The sequence below is a fragment of the Lissotriton vulgaris genome, chromosome 10 (assembly GCF_964263255.1).
Source record: "Lissotriton vulgaris chromosome 10, aLisVul1.2, whole genome shotgun sequence".
Classification (NCBI taxonomy): domain Eukaryota; kingdom Metazoa; phylum Chordata; class Amphibia; order Caudata; family Salamandridae; genus Lissotriton; species Lissotriton vulgaris.
The window spans coordinates 516,008,966-516,034,224 of record NC_141698.1 but is presented as its reverse complement, the minus strand read 5'-3'; positions in this window follow the sequence as shown (position 1 = coordinate 516,034,224).

Genomic DNA, 25,259 nt, shown 5'->3' with positions numbered 1-25,259 from the left:
TGCAGGCCTAACAACAATGCCTACATTCAAAATGGCCACTTGCCTCCCAGCACATGGCCAGGGCCTGTAGCAGCACTCAAAATGGCCCCCAGCCACATGGCCTGTCCCTCCCCATGAACACCCCCAAAAATCGAAAAACACTGCAAAATCAGCACAATCCCATTCCATCCATGCCCTCCATGATGTTTAAGTTCAAGACACCCCACAGAAAGACTAGGCCCATGCAAGACTCAATACCCCTGGTGAAAAGGCCACAAGTACAGCCCCAAAAAACGAAAATCACTGAAAAATCAGCACAATCCCATTCCATCCATGCCCTCCATGATGTTTAAATTCAAGACAACCCACAGAAAGACTAGGCCCATGCAAGACTCACTACCCCTGGGCATAAAGGTTGAAAAGTAGGCAAAATGGTTGCAGGCCTAACAACAATGCCTACATTCAAAATGGCCACTTGCCTCCCTGCACATGGCCAGGGCCTGTAGCAGCACTCAAAATGGCCCCCAGCCACATGGCCTGTCCCTCCCCATGAACACCCCCAAAAATCGAAAATCACTGAAAAATCAGCACAATCCCATTCCATCCATGCCCTCCATGATGTTTAAGTTCAAGACACCCCACAGAAAGATTAGGCCCATGCTAGACTTAAATACCCCTAGTGAAAAGGCCACAAGTACAGCCCCCAAAAACGAAAATCACTGAAAAATCTGCACAATCCCATTCCATCCATGCCCTCCATGATGTTTAAATTCAAGACACCCCAGAGAAAGACTAGGCCCATGCAAGACTCACTACCCCTGGGCATAAAGGTTGAAAAGTAGGCAAAATGGTTGCAGGCCTAACAACAATGCCTACATTCAAAATGGCCACTTGCCTCCCAGCACATGGCAAGGGCCTGTAGCAGCACTCAAAATGGCCCCCAGCCACATGGCCTGTCCCTCCCCATGAACACCCCCATAAATCGAAAAACACTGCAAAATCAGCACAATCCCATTCCATCCATGCCATCCATGATGTTTAAGTTCAAGACACCCAACAAAAAGACTAGGCCCATGCTAGACTCAATACCCCTAGTGAAAAGGCCACAAGTACAGCCCCCAAAAACAAAAATCACTGAAAAATCAGCACAATCCCATTCCATCCATGCCCTCCATGATGTTTAAATTCAAGGCAACCCACAGAAAGACTAGGCCCATGCAAGACTCACTACCCCTGGGCATAAAGGCTGAAAAGTAGGCAAAATGGTTGCAGGCCTAACAACAATGCCTACATTCAAAATGGCCACTTGCCTCCCTGCACATGGCCAGGGCCTGTAGCAGCACTCAAAATGGCCCCCAGCCACATGGCCTGTCCCTCCCCATGAACACGCCCAAAAATCGAAAATCACTGAAAAATCAGCACAATCCCATTCCATCCATGCCCTCCATGATGTTTAAGTTCAAGACACCCCACAAAAAGACTAGGCCCATGCTAGACTCAATACCCCTGGTGAAAAGGCCACAAGTACAGCCCCAAAAAACGAAAATAACTGAAAAATCAGCACAATCCCATTCCATCCATGCCCTCCATGATGTTTAAGTTTAAGACACCCCACAGAAAGACTAGGCCCATGCTAGACTCAAATACCCCTGGTGAAAAGGCCACAAGTACAGCCCCAAAAAACGAGAATCACTGAAAAATCAGCACAATCCCAATCCATCCATGCCCTCCATGATGTTTAAGTTCAAGACACCCCACAGAAAGACTCAGTCCACCCACCACTGAGTATTCCTGGGCAAAAGGCCCCAAAACAGCCCAAAAATCGAAAATTCCAAAATTGTAGTTGCATCAACTGTAATGCCCCAAACAAACTTACTTGTAAAATTTCTAATCCAACATTGATCCAAAGAAAGTCAAAAAGGCCTCAAATCCAAATATCCAGCAGCATCCACAAAAAGTAATCCTTCCAGCTCCAGATCCAAATGAAAAGTGACCAGGAGATGGACAAAGCACTGGGAGGAGCCTGCTGGACAGGAACAGGAAGTTGAAGACTGTGGGGCACTTCCTTCCTCCCACCCCCTCCCCCCTCCCCAAAATGGACTCCTCGCTAAAAAAGTGCAGACAAATGTCAACCTAAGGAGTTATTCAGATAAAAATCATCATTTCAAGAAGGTTTATGCTGCTTGCTGGTGGATTTCTTGTGCAGAATTGCAAATTTTATATTTTCGCGTGTGGGAGATTATTGCTGCTCGCCGCATCTCAAATCTCGCAATTGCGAAGTACCGCGAGACGTGATCTCGGCGTACTCGCGTTGACAAACGATCGCTGCAAAAGTTGGAAAGCCGCGATTACGTAATCGCGCTTGCCAAATTCCCGCGGGATCCCGCAGCAAGATCCAAAATGGCGCAGCACTCGCAAAATATCGAGAAAAACAACTCGGCAGACGATGAAAAAACGCCGCGCGCCGCCAAATTGTATCACCAAGAAAAAAAATCCGCTGCGTGCGAATTTGCTGATTTTGCGGGAAATTCGCAATTCTCGCGGATTGCGAATTTACCGAAAATCCGCAAAATCCGCGAGCGTAACGGATTTTCTGCCCATACTTAATAGTAAGTATGAGATTTTTCCTTTTTGGCTGTTTGGGGGTGTTGTGCTTTTTGGCGGGTGGGTTGGCAGGTCTTGGGGCATTCCTGGGAAGGTCTAATACCGGATAGAAGTGGTTGGGACAAAATCCATGCAGAATTGTTTTTTGCTATTTCTGACATTTTGCTCAATGTGGCGTTTTCGGGGGCCTGTTTGGGGGGCTTCCTGGTGTTTGTGGGTGGGTTTCGGGGTCTGGATGCACTGCTGGCTATGGATACTTTAGTTTGCTAGAGGTTTGAAGCAAATCCATGGTGGCAGAGGGGAGTTAGGGCCTAGCTGCAGAGCGCGAGCGGAGTGATTTTGGAAATTGGCAAGAAAATGACTAAGTCCCCATTTTTGTACTTTTGCTTTTTGGCTGTTTGGGGGTCTTCTACTAGTTTTCGTCTGGGTTGACGGCTCTGGGGCCATTGCTGGGAAGCTCTAATATGGGATAAAAGTGGTTTGGACCAAATCGGAGGCGTACATTTTTTTGTGTTTTTGCTGACTTGCTTGCCTTTCAGGTGCTCTTTTGGGGGGGTTCCGGGTGTTTGTGGGTGAGTTTTGGGGTCTGGGAGCACTGCTGGGACAGTCTAATCTTGATTGCATTTGCTTTTCAGGAAATCCGTGGTGGAAAACGGGAGTTATGACCTAGCTGCACAGCGCGTTTGGACCGAAGGCCGAGAAATATTGTAAGTATGAGATTTTCCTTTTTGGCTGTTTGGGGGTGTTGTGCTTTTTGACGGGTGGGTTGGTGGGTCTTGGGGCATTCCTGGGAAGGTCTAATACCGGATAGAAGTGGTTGGGACAAAATCCATAAGGAAAAGCCTTTTGGCACTTTTTGTAACTAAGGGTTCGTTAGGGTTAGCCCTAGCAGCAGGATTGCATGTGTTTCGGGGTGTTCTAGATTTTTGCAACTGAGTTCTGGGGTCTTAGAGCACTCGTGAGATTGTGTAATTTTGTTTGCAAGTCATTTGAAGAAAATCCATGGTGGGAAAGGGGGGATTTGGCATAGTTAAAGAAAGCCTTTGCCACTATTCTTAACTTAGGGCTCGTTAGGGTTAGCAGTATTTCTATTGCATGTGTTTGGGTGGGGGCGTTTTCGAGTCTTGGAGCGATGAGGATACTTTTGCTTGCTTGCAAGTGGTTTGAATACAATCCAAGGTGGGTAAGGGGGTATTTGGGCCTACTTTTACTTTCAAAGTACGTTTTGTCACCAGTTTTCTGCTAGGCCTCGTTTTTTGAGATCTGATTGGGGGTCTTCTACATTTTTGCGACTGGCTTTAGTAAGGGTCTGGGTGGGAGCACTGCTGGGAAGGTCAAATTTTGTACTAAAACACAGTTTACAGTACACCTAGCTTGAGGGGAAAGATCCGCTAAATTAATTTGCCCATACTTATTTATCCTTCAAAAGGTGATTCAGACAGAGTACGCACTTTCAAAAATATTGTATTGTCTATTAGGAAAATCAAAGTGTGACTTTTTGCACTACACAGCGTACATACCTTATATTTATTTATCAATGGTGTTGTAATATATCACTTCCTGTTTTTCGTTCAATAATTACAGGCCGGGTTTCAGTCTGTGCAATGGGGAAAAAAGGATGGAGTCAGGCTTCACATTAGCGAGCCGCAATTCAGCATCCGCCAGGCAGGCAGTGGACAGGGTGTCTTCTGGTCACCAACATTGATGGACGAAGCATCAGCTGGAATGGAGGAGTGCCGCTAATAAGAGGAATTGTTTGCTGCATGCAACTTACTTAACAAATTCAACAGGACAACTACAACAACATACAGATACAGTATCCATTGTTTTCTTCTATGAGTGTGACTGCATTTCTTGGATCTCTCTCTGCTTCTAAATTGATCCCTACAGCCATTCTATAGGTTTTACTTTGGCTATTTTTTAAACCTAATTTAATGTAAGAAGTGTTTCTCTGAGTGCAGAGACAGGCAAGTGAAAACGCTGCAGCCCTGTACTGTCGCATTCTAGTACTACTTACTTTTCAGTAACAATGCATGCAGTAGTGCATGCACTTCTTTTATGTCACTTAAAAGATTTATGGTTAGCTTTGTACCCAAAGATTTCTTTATCTTCAATTATTGTTTGTCCATGCTGTGCTTTTTTTTCTTCTCTCAACAAAACCTACCCAAAAAGAAACCCCCATTCCCATCCATTTTCCAAACCCTAACCCTCTTCCCCCGGGCTGTGTGGTTTTGCTTGATGTGTGAGTAAATGACATCAATAATTCCACACACTTGCTGGGGAGGATAAGGCCATAGCAACAGGCTGGTGAAGGAATCCAAGGATATATTCTAGACTTACTCAGATTCAGTACTATTTCTTGTTGTAGTAGCCAATGTCAAAGAAATCCAACACAAGTAAAAGTTATACTTTACCATTTGTTGGGCTACATTGTGGCACTGTTCTAGTGTACTGTCACCTGCTATATTCTCCATTGTATCGTTGTAATGCTACAGTAAGGACAAACCAGGTTTCATTTTCTTTTTTTCCATAGGCATGCAACTGCCACTGTGTCACACCACTAGTACCACCGCAATGAGGAGGACATTTCATCCGCCCAGGATTGCCAACCTTAATCGCCATTTCCCCTGGAGCCAGCCCTGGGCCTAGCCCTACTTTCAAACACAAATTACAGGTAAGATAAGCGTTTGGTTGGAGGTAGTATAATGGAGTATTAGGAGAGATGAGAGATTGACGGTAGTAGTAGTACTACTAAAGTCCTAGGACTATTCAGGAAAACAAACTTACTGTTAAACCCCCACCCACCAGACTCAAAAGCAGTAAAAAACAGGTATGGTCAGATAAAGTTTCAAAAAGTATATTTTTATAGCCCTAACAAAATAATCTCCCGCAAGACCCTCCCTAACCCCAACGATTGTCCTTCAAAAGTCCCCAAAAAACCCAACTCCCAATTCCCACCCCCCAAAAGTCTCTAAAAAAGGGGCAAGGGACACTATGGCAGGGTGCTGTTGACTTTAGCGGCCAGGGCATCATGCTCCTTGCGGAGGGTGGCATGGTCGAAGCGGAGGCCCTCCACCAAGTTCTTATAGGTTAGGACCTCCTGCCCCAGGTAGGACACTCTGAGGCATAAGCGGCGCTGGCGTGCCTTGCAAATCCTGTGGGGGGCAGCTGCTGTCTTTGCTGCTCGGCGGTGGCGGTTGACTTTGGTAGCCCGGCTACGTACCGCTGGAGCACTGCGCTGGCTGGAAGCCCATGGGGGCACGGAGGAGGATGCAGCTGTCCCAGTGGATGTTGTTGTTGTACCGGTAGACTGCGTCTCCTCCTCCTCCAGGGCCACCAGCCGCCGATATTCGGCGACAGTGGCATCCAGCCTCCGTTGCCGGGCAATTCGAGCCAGCTCCCTCCTCCTTGATGGTCTGTTTGATTTGGAAGGAACAACTATATGAAGAAAGAAAGACATAGTCTATAACCAATGCTCCTTTAGATTAACACAAAATGATTGAGCAGAAAGTTGTGTCACAGTTCAAGTAGCAAATTGAAAGCACAGTACATAACTATTGAGGACAGTATCTATGTAACCTCCGACTTCTTCATCCTTGCTCTAACATTAGTGGGAGTTTAAGGGACAAATTCTACAAGCACTATAGACTTCCACTACAGTCGACTATGACAGTACACCAGTCTTCTTCTTCTTCTTCTCTCTTGTTTAGGAAAATTGGTACGTTATCTTATGCAAGCCGGCATAATGCCAGCGCAGTGAACTTGCACCCGAAAAAAACAGATGCACACCATGATGAGTGAGACAGACTTGCGTTACTGTACCGGTCCAGTACATGCAGGTGGTGAAGCTCTTACTTTTCTATTACGGGTGGCACTGAGAATACTCTGTTAAAAGGGTTACTGCTTAATTAATTTAGATTTCACCCTATAGTGCAAATGAGTATTAGAAAAGGAAAATGAGGAAGCTAAATAATCTGATTATCTATCACTTCACATGGGATGTATTTGATGACATATGGGATGGATTTAGGTGCTTTGCTTATTATTGAGTGAACAGTGATACACCCACACATGAATGACGTACTACTACTAAACTAAAGTTATTAAGAGAGGTAGGGAGTGTCCACCGTAATAACCGGATATATGCTGTGCTTGCAGTTGCAATACAAACTACTGCTACTATTCATGGTAGTATTTGGACAAAATTACAACTTCTTTTCCTTGCCTTTCCTACACTGGAACGGACGTGCGGGTGCGGTGTTACATGCTCTTCAAAGTAACACTTAGTTCATCCAGTGACCGTCTACTCTCTCTAGATACACATATGCTATCTAAGAGTCAGATAGTACCATGATCCAGGCATCCATCCATTCAAAGTATATGCACACATACAGTTTCTGTTTCACCCACTCAGGCTGTTCTCCTTCCACCCATCCTTGTTTCATCATTCACACAGCCATGCACCATACCATATTCTTTCCTTCCCAGCCACCTCGGGGACCAAGCAAACACATATCATTCTTCTTGGCCAGTCATCATTACATTTCTCGTCCTTCCACACTTACTTACACCCTTCCTTCGCTTTTCGTTCATCCCATCCATCAAGTTCATCTGAGATCTGATTGGGATTCTTCTCGCCAAAAACTTCACAGCTAAGTCGAAGTACATTTAGAGGAGGCTACTACCTGGTTGATTTATAATACACCCGTGCAGAAAGCAAACTCTGCAGTCTTCAATCTCAATAAGTAAGGAATATATAGCTTACCTCTGCCCGCCACCACCGTGTTATCCCTCACAGGCAAGTCCGGCACTTGTACCGCCTCCTCCCCACAGTTGTTCCCCTCGTCCAATGCCACCACCTCCGCGCTGGCCCCGCCTCCAGATGTTCCACCTACAAAGTACATTTAATAATGTTAGAATACACCACTGACTACTATATAATATTTGGTCTAGGAGGAAGAAAGAAATGTGAAAAAAAAGAATACAATGTAATAATTTGTGACTGTCTACTCTAAAGTAAAAATGTCCCTTATTCCAGGGAAGGCTGTTGTCTTGCTGCACTTTTTGGCACAACTGATGAATGCTTGCTTTTTATTTTTAACACGCACCACTTTTTCTCCTAACAGACAGAAGCTTGACTTCTAAGAACACGAGCAGGATCAAGTTCAAACCAGGTGAGAGCTCGGCTCGACCACAAGAAATGTGTCCAATTAATCGTCAGTACTAAGCACTTTTCCATTTTCAGTTAAACGTTTACTTTTATGACAAACTTGATTTTAATAAATGTGTTTACTTTTAATAAAGCTTTTAAACTTAAATAGACTCTGTGGTTTTTGGTCCTCCAGACTAGAGTGGATGAGCTAAAAGTTTTGGAATTTTTGCAAGCATGAGTCCGTGCCTCTGACATCATTGGGGATCAATCATCGGTGACTTTGGGAGCTAAATGACTCTGCCACACTATCTAGTCAGTAAGGAGATTGGGGGTTCAACTACAAAGTCTGTTATCACTGAGGTATGTGGAAAGTCTAACAGCACCTATTATAATTGATAAGCTAAACAATGCATTATTTAGTGTCCATAGTTCTGTTTGTGCAGATTTGTCCCTGCAACAGTAGTAGAATGGATTATCCTACTATCCAAACCAAAAGTAAAGTAGTATCTTATTCTTTCTTGGTGGTCATTCACCTTTTTATTGTTGGCAATTGTCAAAGCATAAACATTTAGAAGACTTGAAAAGACATTATGGAAAATCCCAGACGACTGCACTCAGTGCATAGAGCTATTGCTGACTAGAATGGGAGTCCAATGGAATTGCCAAATGTGCAATCTTAGTTAGCTACACAGACAGACTAATAAGAATAATCTAGTAATACCACAGGGAGTCATAGTCGAGGCAGGATAAGAATTTAGATCCAGTCTACAAGAAGATCAAAGACGATTTAGAAAAAATCAAATGAGGAACGCTAGGAAAAAATAAATACTCTATATTAAAATTAAAACTTACTTGGGCCAGCAAAGGAGCCTTTGCCTGCCCGATCCTGGCCTGCATCCTGAACAGCACCCTCCTCCTCCTCCTGTGTCCTCTTGCCCCTGGGGGGAGCTGATGTACAACATGAAAGAAAGAAAGACCAGAAAACATGGATGATATTTGTCAACCAAATCAAACATTTCAAAAGAACAATAACAAAATATTTTGGCGAAATAGCAAATAGACAACTATTCCACAGGAAATAATATTGACCGATTTCATGTGGTCTACTACCTTATTAGTATTGCTTGATTTGCGGACCGTCGAATCGGAAACTTCTTATGTAACTCACTAAACAAAGTACTAAAAAGGTTTGCCTAGGATTGGCAGGCAGCAGTCCGCAGCATGCGAAGTGACCGACAAAGTCCATCGTGATTGCAGATCAGCGACAACACTATAGTTTCCTACTACATTAACCAGTCATTAAAATACTCAAACTATCAATCCACCACCACTATTTCTTCTTATCGCCATGTGTACAAAGGAAGGACTGGACTTGAGTCTGTAGGGGCTGATTTAGAAGCCCCTTGCGGCTCTTTTACTCCATTGTTGCGTGACTTTTGTGACGCAGCGGCAGAACAAAAGAGGCGCAATGGTGCGGCGTATATTAACAACGTGACGCATATGGGAGATGCATCACGTTGTAAAGCCCTGCGCCATCAGGGGGCGTTCCAGCACAAGGGAGGGCGTTCCTGCGAAGGAACGCATCCTAAAAGTGGCTGAGGGAAATCTACAAGATTTCAATCACTCACTTTAACGACAATGATACGTGACTCAAACCCTGCGCCTGCTTGAAGCAGACGTACGGCTTGACGCAGCATTGGGGAGATAGGGCACCCCAGAGCATTGATGGAGCTGCGCCATCGTTGCGACGCAACTCCAGCAATGCGCCGCCTTAATGGCAAAGATGCTTAACGCTTTGGTGACGTTTTGGGCCCATGGTGCGCCGCATTGTAAATACGGCGCACCATGGGTGATGGTGGCGTGGCGCACAATTACTGGCGCATCCCTGCTACTTTGCAGGGATGCGCCGGTAATTAAAAATCTGAACCTTAGTGTCTAGCATTACGCAGTTCTTTAAACTACACTCATACATTATTTCACAGGCCAATGAAATGAACACAAAATCGAAAACAAATAAGCATAGTAGCAACACTACTGAGAAGGAGAGCAGTGCACCTGAAATGCACAGAAGATTTTGAAATATAATTTACCTACAATGTAATGAGCAGCATTATTGCTCTTGGTAAAAAACAAAAATTTGCAATATAATAACACACAGAGCAGGAGAAAACAGAGTAGTAAAGAAATAGCTACTACTACTCACCAAGCCTGGGGATCTCAAGGCCAAGCAGGTCGAGCAGATCGCGTTCACGGTCCAGGTGGCCTGGTTGTAGGTGCGCCGGACCCGAGAGTGGTGGTACATGGCCAAGCAAACCTTCTCCCACCGCTTCCGGCACTCCCGGATCCCGTACCCGCTACCGATCCTGCCGCCTGCCATGATGGTCCTGGGGAGGCGGCGCTGAACATAAAAAATGTGTGTGCCCACCTCCTCTGGGCTGAAGATCTCCCGGGGTACGACCTGCTCCCCCCTCAAACGCCCGCACGGGAGCCGGGCACGGGGTGCGGGACCCTTCCGCTTCTCGGGATGCTTCCTGGCTCCCTTCACCATGGTCTGGGCAGAAAGGAAGCTAAATAATAAAGAAAATAGAATAGGGAAGAGAAGAAAAGTAAAGAGTTGAAAAAAGTAGTTTAAAATGAACCAAAAGTAGCAGAAAACACAAAAATATAGAGCAAGAAAAATAGAGAGATAGATAATAAGTAAAATAGTTTAAAAAAAACTTCAAACAAGCAAAGGATGGCAGAGATACAGAGAGGATACTAAAAGCATGCCCGGAACCATAGCAATGAATGAGAAACAAGATGGCCGCGCCCGTTCACGACCGCGCGGGTACGTTCGCGCGAGATTTTCCTTGCGAACACCCGCGAAATTGTACTAGCGAGCCGCACACTTTGCGAGATTACACTTCGCGCCCGGAAACGGAAATACGTCATGCAAACAAGATGAACGACCGCAAGGGTAACTTCGCGCCTTGCTCTACAAGCGGCTCGCTAAAAGGCACAAAACCTTGCGAACTGACACGCCGCAAAAAAACAAATCGCATATTCGCACAAATTCGTTGCTTCCGAATCCGATCTCGCGCAAGTTTGCGCCCCGCGAATCCCGCGAAATTGCAGAAAAACGAGTTTTGCAAAACTGAAAGCACTCAGCAGGTGCAAGAGTTCAAAATCATCATTGGTAACCATTCCCTGTAGTGCTGCCTGACTGGGGCCCCTCCAGAGTTCAGTTGCTAGTTGCAACAATTGTATGACCCTGCTCTGACCCTCACAGCAGGCTCATAGAATAGCTACAAGTAGGCCACAAAGGTCCTGGAAAAAAAAATTGCACTGCAACAGAAAGCAAATTACTGATAAGGAAGCAGGTGCCAGACCTGGAATTTTAAAACAGTGACACATTAATAAACTAACCCCAAATTAATTCATGTCAGTTGAAGCAGGGCAGGTGTGCTTGCTTTTCCCCCCCATAATCTACAGTGATGATGAACCAGAGGGTGGCATTGATGTAACAGAGGGTGGCATGGGTGAAACAAAGGGTGGCAGTGGTGAAACAGAGGGTGCTGGGAACCTGTGATGATGAAACAGACGTAGAAACAACATAGTCGCGACCGTTGCGAGCCAACAAGTAAGTTCGCAATTGGGAACTGGTACCAAACCCTCGCGAACTGGAGGAAACCCTTGCGAACACAAAAAAAAAGAAATCCGCAAATTCTCGAGAATTTGCGGATTTTGCGGATTGCGAGTTCGCAAATACGCAAATTCGCGAACGCCAGATTCGCAAAATTCGCCCATGCTTAATACAGACACTCATTCACCCATACAGTTATTCAAATATCCAGCCACTTACTTATACATATACTAACATATGTACTTACTCACCTATACAGTTGCTAATACATCAACTAGCTCGCTCACCCATTTAACACTTATGCAGCCACTCATTCACCCATACAGCAATAGGTTCTGCACAGCCTATAGATCTCATCCTGAGTTCTGATTGACTGGCACTACCTTATCCAGGAAGTGGTGAAAGCTACCTTAAGACTCAGGACTCAGCCCTCAGTCCTAAGGAAAAATGGGGAAAAGAAACATAAGGGGCCAGAGGGGCTAAAAACATTTTTCTCTTCGAATTACCGGAGGATCTACAAATCTACAGTAAACGTTTAAAAAAAAGCAAAGGTCCCATCCATTTTTATTAAAGAAATTCACAAGGTGGGCCAGGGCCAAATGGACATATATTTCATGGAGATGGAGCACGTGCCCCCTCCAAAAGCCTCCTAGAGGCCCTGAGGACCCCATCCCCCATGGCCAGTATCTCGATTAAGGAGGAGTGTGCACACAGCCCATCCATATTGCACATTTTCATACAGGAGAGATAGGAGGGGTGGAGATGAACGTGTCTGTCCTTAGGCTTGTGACTTGCATGTTGTAATATGTTGGCTCAAGCGGGCCTCAAGTTGGCTAGCAATTAGCATAGGCAAAAGGTTTCTTATGAATTCATTCTTGGGCTTAGGATCAGGTGGCCCTTTTGAATGTATTTACCTCTGATTAATCTATCTCAGTGTATGCTACTTCTAAATACCTTTACTGATAATTCTCTTGTACGTATATGTGTTAAATTTCATTTGAAAGTTTTTTTTGGACAAATGAAATATCAGGCACTGACAGGAAATATGAAAGGGAATATCACCTGATGGGTGAGTGCTAAATTTACAAGCAAGGAGCTGATGACGCACTTATACATGTATTTCTCGCATGGCCATCGTATAAATGCAAATGTGAACACATTTCAAGGAACATTTTAATTGTCCACAGATTTTTTTTTGTTAATTTGTTTTGGTTGGTTGCCTCAGTGTTATGGTCATATACATTGATGTTTTGCTAACAAACACAGTGGATTTAGTAACATTTGGTATGATAACTACATCTGTAAAGATGTAATGGTGCATTTATTGTACTGTGAAATTTTGGGGGAAATTGAATGCAATGCTAAATAATTATCAATGTATAAGAACAGTTTTGGAAAGGGGCGACCACTCGGTCCCCCCGAACGTATGGCAGAGTACCTCGATCCCCCCGGGAAGCCATTTTGGGCGGGAGGCGCGTCGCGGCTGGTATGCCCGAAGCGGCGTAGCCGGGCGCGCTTTTTCCCGCCCTAGAGTGGGCTGGCCTAGACACTGACGCAGCTGGCCACGCCCTCGGGGCAGGCAGGGGCGGGTTTACGCCCGCCCTGAAGACGGATAAAAAGGGACGCAAGACCCGAAGGCATCCTCTTGTTCCTGTGCTCTGAAGCTGCACCTCCTCGCTGTACGTGAGCTCGAGACGGAACGAAGAGCCAATTTTGAGCGTTTTAATCGTTCTTATTTGTTTTACAGTTACTCTGTTGGAGAATGCCGAAGAAAGCGGGAAAACGCATGACTACTGAACAGATGCTGCGTATTCTCATGAAGGAGATGTCCGAACTAAAGAAGCGGGTGGATAAGAACGAGGAAGGGGGACCAAAACGTCCTTTGGCGGGAGCAGCCCCGGGAGGGAAAAACAAGAGGCCCAGGAGGGGAGCAGCGGGAGAAGACATCCCGGGTCCCAGTGCCCCGCTCGAGGCACCAACTCCCGTGCCGGAGGAGGGGAATCCGATTCCCGTTGTGGTCACCCCCGTGTCCGAGGACGATATGCCGCCCGAGCTGGCAGCACAATTGGCAGCGTGGTTGGGTAAAGGTAACGAGGGCGCCACGGCTGTCGACGCGCAGGCGCTGATGAAGCAACTGCGTGAGAAACGGGAGGCAGCCAAGGTGTCCGTGCCGGCTGCAGTAGTGGACAAGACACCAGGGACGAGTACAATCGCTGAGGCAGCGTCCGGTGCAGGTAAGCGGCCATTGCCGATTGCGAGGGATGAGTCAGCACCCTCTCGTAGAGAAAGATTGGGTCAACATGTTCCTTTGGCGATTAAGGAAAAAATTTGGGCAGGGGAATATGTGAACATCTTCTCGTTGCTTGTTGATCATTATGAGGTGGAGCATGTTAAGGGTCAGAAGGATCTCATGCATCCGAGTGTTTGGCGCGCGAAAATGGCCGCCTTTAAAGTGAACGAGAATATTGGCAATTGGGGTAAGGCATGGGGAATTTTTACGTCGATCTTAGGGGAACGTAGGCCTGAGTTGCTTTCCGAGTTGCCAACCTATCAGTCGCGAATCATGGGGTACTCGACATCACACCAGGGTAACCATTGGTTCTGCTACGATAATCTGTTTAGAAAGGCGAAGGAGCATAACAAAAGCTTAACCTGGGATTGTTACGATTCTTTGACATGGGATAAAATGAAGGAGACGGGTATGTTGAAAATGCCATTGGTAGGAAGTAATGTTGGCGAATCCTCCCGCCATTATGGGGGGACGCCCTTTCGTTCAGGTACGGGTACCGAAGATTACTCGAGACCTGCCGGCAATACAGGAAAAAGGGGGTTCTGCTTTAATTTCAACAGAGGTAAATGTACTAGGCCACAGGGATCGTGTAAATTTAAACATGAATGTAGTGGATGCGGGTCGTCCCATCCTGAGTCCGCGTGCAGAGCCAAAACGGGTGATAATGGGGGGAGAGGAGGCGCCAAACAGGTCTAATATAGTCCGAGGGGCGCCTTTACCTACCCCGATTGATACCTTGGCGATGATTCCCTGGCTCAGTGAATACCCGGATCGTACTTCTGCTGGGGTGCTGCGGAACAGTTTTTCGTATGGTTTCCGCATCCCGGTAGGGGACTTTCAGGGTGTGGAAAAGTGTAAAAATCAACTTTCCGTCCTGCAGCATACGACCGTAGTACAGGATAAGATCCGGAAAGAGGTGACTCGAGGTCGGATCGCCGGCCCGTTTAGTGTACCCCCGGTCCAGAATTTTGTTTGTTCCCCTTTAGGGGTGGTCCCCAAGAAGGATCCAGGCGAGTTCCGACTGATTCATAATTTATCAGCTCCACGTGGTCTTTCTGTAAACGATGCAATAGATCCGGATGTGTGTTCGGTGCGGTACGCATCCTTCGATGAGGCCGTAGCCATTTTGAATCGCCTGGGGCCCGGGGCGCTGATGGCGAAATCAGATATCGAATCAGCGTTCCGACTGCTCCCGGTACACCCAGACGACCAGCGTCTCCTGGGATTCATGTTTCAGGGTTGTTATTACATGGACAGGTGTATGCCGATGGGGTGCTCTATATCTTGTGCCTATTTCGAGAAATTTAGTAGTTTTCTACAATGGGTCTTCACAAAGAAGACGGGTTTCCAACATGTAATGCATTACCTTGATGATTTTTTGTTCCTTGGGGCAGCCGGGGATCTCGAATGTGGCCAGGCCTTGGCCGAATTTTGTGTGTTAATGAAACAGTTTGGTGTGCCATTGGCACCAGGTAAGACGGTAGGTCCTGCGACTTGCCTTGAGTTTCTGGGGATCGAGTTAGATTCCAGTGAGGGTTGTTTTCGTTTGCCAGCTGACAAAGTGGGGAAGTTCAGGGCAACCCTGCAAGTATGTATAAATGCATCTAAAGTTACGCTGCATCAACTACAGCAGTTGGTGGGACAGTTGAATTTTGCCCTCAGGGTGATACCAATGGCCCGCCCCTTTTCCCGGTCAATTTCACAAGCTATGGTCGGCCTAAAGGAGGGACATCATCGCACAAGACTATCGGCTGAGGTCCGCCAGGACATGCGTATTTGGTTAGCATTTCTGGCGGATTTTAATGGTCGAGTGGTCTGGAACAAACCAGCCGTGTCCTCTGACGAGCTGGGGCTATGGACAGATTCAGCAGGGAGCATAGGTTTTGGTGCCATCTTTGGCACAAAATGGTCGGCACAGAGGTGGCCGACATGGTGGCATGACAGTGGTCTGACAACTAATATTGCTTTCCTGGAACTTTTTCCCATTTTGGTGGCCCTGAGAACCTGGCCCGAAGGGTTCAAAGATCACTCTGTCATATTTTGGTCTGACAATATGACCGTGGTTGAGTGCATCAATAGTCAGGCAGCACGTTGTAAACTGATTTTAAGACTGCTCAAAGAAATTGTTTTACTGTGTATGCAACTGAATGTGCTATTCAGAGCAAAACATGTCCCAGGGGTAATGAATCAGGCGGCTGATGCACTGTCTCGTTTTCAAAGGCAGGCTTTCTCGGGTTTCCTTCCCTCAGCGGACCCAGAGCCGGCACCCTTTCCCGAAGATCTCTGGTCTCTCGGTGCCCCGAACTTCGTCACCTCGTGGGAGAGAGTCTAGCACCAAGGACGAGGAAGGCATACGAAGGGGCGTTTCGGTCCTATTTAGCCTTTTTGGGGACTGATAGAGAGCGGCTTTGGGGTCACGAGGAATGGGTAGTGAATTTTCTGATGTCCTTACGTAGGGCTGGGAAATCGGTGGCTACGGCCCAGAGGCATCGTGCTGCCATTTCCTTTGTTGCCAGAGCACACGCTATCCAGGACCCGACAGCGTCTTTCGTTGTACAGAAAGCGCTGCGTGGGTGGCAACGCCTTGAGGGTCGCAGAGTAGATGAAAGGCGCCCGATAGGTTTGGATAGATTGTCCCAGTTGTTGGCCACACTCCCGGCCACATGTTCATCTCAGTTTGAGGCGGTGCTGTTCCGAGCCGCTTTTACGCTAGCATTTCACGGGGCGATGCGGGTAAGCGAACTAGTTGCAAGGAACAAACTGGATGTGGCAGGGGGTTTGTGCCAGGAACACGTTCAGATCAGCGGAGAAACAATGACTGTCTCCTTTGTAAGGTCCAAGACTGATCAAGATGGGATGGGTGACTGCGTAATCATACGCAGGATTCCCGGGTCCTCCATGTGTCCGGTAAAGTGTTTAGAAGATTACCTAGCACGAAGGGTGGCATCATGGGGGGGGGACTTTGTTAAGACACGCAGACGCCACCCCACTGACGAAATTTCAGTTTCAGTGGGTGCTTGCGATGTCAATTGCCGCTGCGGGCTTGAACCCGGGCGAATTTGGGACCCATTCCTTTCGGATAGGGGCTGCTACGGAAGCTACAGCCAGGGGTCTTAATGTTGAACAAGTGAAACGAGTGGGGCGTTGGTCCTCCAATTGTTATAAGAGATACGTGCGGTTGCACATGTTGTGAAGCTGTAATAATGTACTCACGCTTCTTGTTTTTGTTTGGTTTTCAGTTACGCAAGCCTACGAGGCGGGGCGGACTATGCAGTCGACCCAACACCGGGCCAGCGGTCAGACATCACCGGCTGTGAAAAAGGAGGTGTGGGTCGTGGGCCACTCATACGTGAGGCGTGCCGCGGACGTATTCAAAGCAGGTGATATGATTCACGTAGCTGGGGAATACGGGTACAGGCTGTCCTTCCACGGAAGAGGCGGTCTCTGTATTGACCAGTTTCAGTCATTTTTCGAGGGTCTGTTAGGGCGGACGAGGTCACCGCCGGCTATAGTTATAGTGCATTTAGGGGGCAATGATTTGGTCACCACCGGTAGACGACTTCTCCTGGAGGCAATGCTTTCCACTGTAAGTTGGTTGGCAAGGAGAGTTCCGGGGTGCACAATTGCGTGGTCCCATATGATCCCACGAAAGGTGTGGCGGGGGGCTATTTCTATTTCTGCTTTGAATCATTCTGTTAGAAAACTTAATAACAAAGTGAGTAGGCTGTTCCGTTCCAGGACATTGCATTCTATTTCGCATGGCTGTATTAATGATGACAGTATGTATTTGGGGGATGGTGTGCATTTGTCCCGGGTGGGGAATGAGTTACTCATAGGAGACTTCTTAGCATGGTTAAAAACGTTACAACATGACCTTTAGGTAGGAGCTTTGTGGGGGGGTCCGGATAGCCGGTCAACTATCCGGCCTGTGGCGGTAAGGTCATGATCGGTGAGCACTAATTGGAAGATCCCTATGAGTGGGCGTCACCCAACACGGATGGGAGCGCTCGGGAGAGGTGGCCTTTGGCCCCTCAACGGGGAGGCGGTCCCTTCTAAGGATGGGTCGCCGAAAGAAAAGGAAAGGCGGTCAAGGCCCCTTCCTGTGTAGGAGTGGTTACAGCCCCCTCCTGGGGAATTTCCCGGGGCCAGTAACGTCTGCGACGGCAGATGTGGTAAGTTGTGCGGGGTTTGGGGGGAGGTCTACGATACCTTCTAGATAACCTCACACGAGTCCTCGAACGACCTTTAACTGGCGTCGAGTTTAGTGGTGCCCCCGTCAAGTCAAGGGAAATTGGTAGTTTGCACTTGAGGTACGCCTCAGTGCTGTCGCCCCTCCCAAGTGGGGGGGGTATTTCTGGTTAGGGATCTTGACACCGGTTACGACCTTGCCGTTGGCCCTTAAACGTTAGGATGTACAATTTCAATATTTCTAGAAAATGTTTTGTAGGATGTTAGTTCGGCTAGGAGAACCTCTGTATTAGAGAATCTGTTAAGGTTAGCCAAACATCGCAATGTGGTAATGAAATTGTACATTAATATGAAACTGTTTAATGTTTTAATTTTTTGTTTTAATAAATACGGCCGGGAGGGTCACTCCCTCCCTCTTCCAAAAACTTCAAGAACTGTTTCCGGTTTCCCTCCTTTGGGGATTGTGTTGAGAGGGGGTGGCGGGTATCTCAGCCATATGGAAAGGGGCGACCACTCGGTCCCCCCGAACGTATGGCAGAGTCCCTCGATCCCCCCGGGAAGCCATTTTGGGCGGGAGGCGCGTCGCGGCTGGTATGCCCGAAGCGGCGTAGCCGGGGCGCGCTTTTTCCCGCCCTAGAGTGGGCTGGCCTAGACACTGACGCAGCTGGCCACGCCCTCGGGGCAGGCAGGGGCGGGTTTACGCCCGCCCTGAAGACGGATAAAAAGGGACGCAAGACCCGAAGGCATCCTCTTGTTCCTGTGCTCTGAAGCTGCACCTCCTCGCTGTACGTGAGCTCGAGACGGAACGAAGAGCCAATTTTGACCCACCCACCAGCCCCTGAGGACAGCAAGTTGTTTTGAATAAAGTTTGATGTGGTAACTCTAATTCTTTGTTTACAGGTGTGATTAGTATCGTGATAACTTTGAATATGCAATAAAGAATGGTCAATTTGTGGTATGTTTTGCAAATAAAGTAGTCCTGTTTTAGTGTTCATCAGTAAGCATGTTTTAATAAAGTGGTGGTTGTTACTGTCTTTCGAGTAATTTAGTCATTTAGTAATTTAGTTAGAATTGTCGTATTTATTTTGGTCGGGCGGTAAGGTCATGATCGGTGAGCACTAATTGGAAGATCCCTATGAGTGGGCGTCACCCAACACGGATGGGAGCGCTCGGGAGAGGTGGCCTTTGGCCCCTCAACGGGGAGGCGGTCCCTTCTAAGGATGGGTCGCCGAAAGAAAAGGAAAGGCGGTCAAGGCCCCTTCCTGTGTAGGAGGGGTTACAGCCCCCTCCTGGGGAATTTCCCGGGGCCAGTAACGTCTGCGACGGCAGTTGTGGTAAGTTGTGCGGGGTTTGGGGGGAGGTCTACGATACCTTCTAGATAACCTCACACGAGTCCTCGAACGACCTTTAACTGGCGTCGAGTTTAGTGGTGCCCCCGTCAAGTCAAGGGAAATTGGTAGTTTGCACTTGAGGTACGCCTCAGTGCTGTCGCCCCTCCCAAGTGGGGGGGGGTATTTCTGGTTAGGGATCTTGACACCGGTTACGACCTTGCCGTTGGCCCTTAAACGTTAGGATGTACAATTTCAATATTTCAAGAAAATGTTTTGTAGGATGTTAGTTCGGCTAGGAGAACCTCTGTATTAGAGAATCTGTTAAGGTTAGCCAAACATCGCAATGTGGTAATGAAATTGTACATTAATATGAAACTGTTTAATGTTTTAATTTTTTGTTTTAATAAATACGGCCGGGAGGGTCACTCCCTCCCTCTTCCAAAAACTTCAAGAACTGTTTCCGGTTTCCCTCCTTTGGGGATTGTGTTGAGAGGGGGTGGCGGGTATCTCAGCCATAAAGCATTCCACCTACAACATCTTTGTTTTTCAAAGTGGGATGCCTTAATTATGACTGGTATGCTTAGATGCCTGTGTTATGCTCACTGTGCCATTGGACTTAAGTTGCACGTCACTTATGATGTCCAAAATGCTTATAGAGGGTGGGGTCTGGGTTTGCTGGTGTTCTATTTGGAGTAGAACCCATCCTTGCAGGACATGTTGGACTGTTCTAATTGGAGAAAACCAAGAATCACTTGAATAATGCTGGTCTCTGTCTAGAATGGTATACTGTGCAAACAAACAATATGTTGGAACGTGGCCCTAGTAATTACTAATTGCTAAGATTCTTTCAAGAAATCCACTTCTTGATTTTTTGGTTTTGCAACTGTGTATAATAATGGCTAATTTTAGATCCAATAGAGAATTACAAGACCACCAATACTCACATACAGTACATTGGACATATTTAATCAAATCAGAGGAGTTTCTATCCAACAAAGATATTCTGTTTTACCATCAGACACTCTCATCCAAAGATCCAAAGACTCTTGTTGGCCACAAAAATGATGAACAGGATTAAGACGGGCTAAATAATCAGCATATGTGAAAAGAACTTTACACAGATATGTGTATAACCCACTGAAAATACAAAAGGACAGAGTAGAGTAATACTCAAAATCTCAATATTGAGAAAACTGAATAAAAGCAAACATAACTGTAAAACAGAATAACAACAGGCACCCTCACTTGAATAAACTGCTTTAGTCATTGTTTATGAAATGACAGTTTTGTAGGGATATATTGAATTGTAAATTGGCAACAATCATAACAAGAGGATTATTTTCCATTGAGTGGCTCCAAATGACATTACATCCAATGAGAACAAAGACCAGGCAAGGTTTGTCATAACTGGTACAAGGAAAATTATGACAAGATGGAGGAAAGTTGACTAGATGAGCTTGGGAATCTTTGGACTAATCAGCTTTGAGAGCAACCTGAGTGTGTTCCAAACATTTAAACACACATACATGATTTACAGCTCAGAGAGAAATAATGCTCCTTTCTACTACATCATACCATCAAGTGCTAAAATAAGTCCTAAGCACAACACATTGAAGTATTATTTGAGAGGGGTGACAATCCCCCTCAAATAATATTCACAATCTTTATCTGGGTTAACCACGAAAGCCGCTAAATTAATCTGTGCTTAACCCTCTGGTAGCTTGGCACAAAAGATTCAACGTACAAGTAATGTGTAAAGTATTTATGCAGTACTCAAACAGCAATAAAGTGAAAACCCAACACAAGAAAAAAAAACAATAAAAAAAAGAGATAGGAATTTTTACATCAACAACAAATAGCGTAGAAAAACCCATAGCACCAACTGTGGTTAACTGTCATGCTAGACTGAGTCAAAGTCAAGTGATAAATATGGCTGTGATGGAGCACTGGTTGCATACAGAGACCAGGTTTGCCCTGGCAGAAAGTTTATCTTCTAACTTAGAAACTTTATAGGAAATAGGTGGTCATGGTGAGGCAAGCTGCGAGCTGGATCTGACACAGGGCTCAATGATGGTGGGTTGCTGAAGGTCTGGGCCCTGTTGCAGTTGTCAATGAAGGCAAAAAAGCTCAGAGGGTGCGAAGTCCAAAGTCTGTGCCCAGGATGTCCTCGGCATCCACAAATGGGTGCTTGGTGTTGGTCCTAATGAAGCGCTCAACATTATGTTATGTTATACAAATTTGTACAGCACACTATCAACCAGGAGGGTACACTGGCATTGAGCAGGTGTTAGCCTAGTCAGACTATTCAAAAATCCAGGTCTTCAGCTTCTTGAAGAATTCCAGAAGTGAGCAGGTTACTTTGTTTCATAGCTGGTTGTTCCATGCTTTAGGAGTAATGTAGGAGAAGGCTTAATGGCCAGCTCTGAGTTTTGGTATCTGTGGGATGTGTGCAAGTAGGAGTCAAGATGAGTAAGTGTCTAGAAGATTTGTGAAAGCAGATGCAATTGTTGAGTTATGCTGGGTCAGTGTTGTATGGTGCCTTTAAAGTGTGGGTTACAAGTTTGAATTGTGCTCATTTGTGTATGGGAGCCAAGGGAGCTCATTCAGTTGTGATGGGATGTGAGTGCAACATGGGAGGTACCTCTGACCACTGCTTTCTGAGTGGTCTGCAGCTTTCTGCTGAGCGTTTTGTTGATCCCGGCATAGAGGGTGTTCTCACAGTCCCGCTTGCTTGTATCCAGAGTGTGCATGACTTTTTTTGGTTCTGATTGGGAGCCATTTTAAAATCTTTCACAGTATCTTCAGGATATGAAAGCATGAGATCGATATGTCAGGTTTGTCTTCTAGCTAGACCTCAAAAGGGCTAGTGTTTTTTACCATCATGTCAGCATAGCCGTAACCATAAAATCAAGTTCAGGACATGTGCAGAAAGTGGGTGCCTAATAGACTCTGGGGCAAGTAGGAATTTCATTGACACACAATTTCTGGCCTCATTAGGCATAAAAGCATAGTGAAAAGACACAACTGTGGTTGTTAGGGTGTTTGATGGGAAATAATTAATTTCCGGATTGATAGAAGTCCATACTGAGCTCTTGGAAATGCTATGTGCAAACAACCATAGTGAAAAGATCACATTTGATTTGATAGAAGCTCCCTAGTTCTGTCTGATTTTTGGACTTTCCTGGTTAACCACACACAACCTTATTATAAATTGAGGTATCAGAGTCATTACATTACAGTTTGACCATTGTGAGAGCTACTGTTAATCAGAGAAACATGAAAGGACAGAGTAGACTATTCATGCCCTGAAAAATAAACTACACGGTTATCCGTGTCACCATATGGGAAGGTCTTCCTGACATTTATTCTGACTTATTAGAAAGTTTTGAAGAAAAATTATCAGGCCTCTTTGAATATCAGGTCATGCCTCTCAGACTCTGCAATGCCCTTGCTCTCTTTCAATTATTTATCAATGAAGTGCTTAGAGAAGTCATAGACATGATATACCTTGATGATATTTTCATCTCTTCTCATTCTCTGTCTGAACATATCCTGCAGGTTCACACCTTCCATTTGCAACTCTGCAAGTACAATTGGAGTGCCAGATGGGAAAAGAACATTTCTCAAAATACTGAGAAAGAATTCCTGGGTTATGTTCTCAGCCGAAAAGGTGTTAGTATGGACACCACAAAAAGTCAAATCCATCTTGCATTGGCAATTTCTGTCATCTGTGAAAAATCTAAAGTTTTCTGGGGTTTGTTAATTTTTATCTGTATTTCTTTGGCAATTTCTCTGGTGCCATTACTCATTTACTCCGTAAGGGGGTGAAGTTTAACTAGAATTCAGAAGCTGAAAAAGCCATCCAGTTTTTAAAAAGGTATTTCACTATGGCACCAATAACAGCTCATCTGAATCATCTTATATTGTGTAGGTGGGTGCTTTTCAGACAGCCATAGGTGGCATACTATCAGAACGAGACAAGGAGACATGGCAAGTCCACTCTATAGCTTACCATTCCTGTAAACTGGTCCCTGCAGAATGCATTACACCATCTCAGATCAGAAGCTATTGGCTATAAAGATAGTTATTTAAGAATGGGTCCAGTGGTTGTTAGGGACAGAACTTTTGGTAACAATCTATACAGAACATATGAATCTACCATTCCTGTGATCGGTCCGTGCCCTCACCGCTCACCATTTAAGATGAACATTGTTCTTTAATGATTAAAATGTTGTACTCACTTACTGTCCAGGGAAGAAAATCATAAAAGCTAATAGCCTGTCCCAGACTGGAGAAAAAGACTACTTGAGCAATGTGGAAGAACCTAAGCCCATCTTACCTGCTGACTGTTTCCAAGGGATTGTAGTGACATAAGCTTTCTTAACTCATTTGTGAAACATTTTGAGTACCAAAACCCAATAAGAATAATTGTCTAACTACTCAGATTTTGTATTTCATAATGGCATTTTGTTTAAGAAGCATTGTTGGCATTTGACTACCAAGTACAGTCAAAGGCAATCCTCGTATCTGTGTCATGATAATCTGTTAGCAAATCACCCAGGGAATCAAAAAACCTTGAGCCATCTACAAAGATATTTCAGGTTGGTCATCTATGTCTGAGGATACGCATGATTGCAAGACTACTTGCTCACTTTGCACCCAAGGAAAAGCAACCCTTTCTCCAATTGGGTTGTTATGACCAATAGCAGTATTACACAAGCCATGGCACACTGTCTCAGTAGACTTTGTAGTAGAACTTCCAAAAACCAAATCATGATTGACCACTATCCTTAATTGTGGACCATCTATCAACAATGGCGCATTTTGTTTCATTAAAAAATTGCATTTGGCTTCAGAGTTAGCCCCCATTTTAATGCCAATATGGTTTACCCTCAGCTCTGATTAAAGATTGAGGAACACAATTTCTCTCCCACCTCTGGAACATGGATTTGCGATTATCTTCTTCTTACCATCCATAAACCGTTGATCGGTCAGAAAGAGCAAACCAAACCATTGAGCAATATTTACATTGCCTACTACTCACTGTAGAGGGGGAGTGGTCTGACTTGTCATGGGCCAAAGAGTTGGCATATAACAATGCAAATCATGTCTCCTTGGGAATGCCCCTATTTGATTGTGTGCAAAGCTGTCTTCCAAGGATTGTTCCATTGTAAGAGCCACCTACTACCAAGGGCCTGCGGTACACAAATGTCACACCACCTTGAAATCACTATGGAAACAGGCTGGTTTTGAATTGGCTAAATCCATTGAAATCTTCAAAGAGGAGGTCGACAAACATTGTCTGGTAGAAGCGACTTTGGCTATAGGTGATATGGTATGGTTAGCCACAAAAAATCTAAACCTCCATGGGGCACAAAAGTAATCACCTCGTTACCTCAGCCCTATACAATCACGAAAGGCCTCAATGCAATGTCCGTAAGACTAGCTCTATCACCTACTATGAAAATACATCCCCTATTCCACCTTTCTTTACTAAAGAATCTACACCCGGATACTAGACTATCTACTCCACTAGTTGAGGGCTATCATTTTGAATATGAGTTTCTCACTATCCTACACTCAAGATGTACTAGGGGAAAACTCTTATTACCTTGTGGCCTGGAAGGCCTAGGTTCCTGAAGAATGCTTTTGGGAGCCCAGTTCACATGTTAGCCATGCTACCCATTTAGTTCATGACTTTCATACCCAGTATCCCCATAATCATTGTCCTGTCTCAACTGCTTTGGAGATCTCTTTTAAGAGGGACTGCTGTGGGTCTGGATCTTCTGCGTATTCTGCTGCCCCTGCTCTTTGATGGCAGTTGAACTCAGCCCAAGCACTGCTCTTATATGTATCTCAGCCCTGAACACTGCTTTGTGTTTACTCCACCTGAGCCCCCGAGCACTGCTCTTATATTTTATCTCAACCCTTGTGCACTACTTCGCATTTTCTCCCGTCTCAGCTCAAGCACCATTTTGTCACATATAATGTGTTGCTAATGGTTTGTTATTCTGTTTGTAGGCTTGCGGAGGTTTGCCAAGATCTCTTGAGATCTCGACAGGTCTTGCCGACCATCTTGGGTGCAGTCCTATT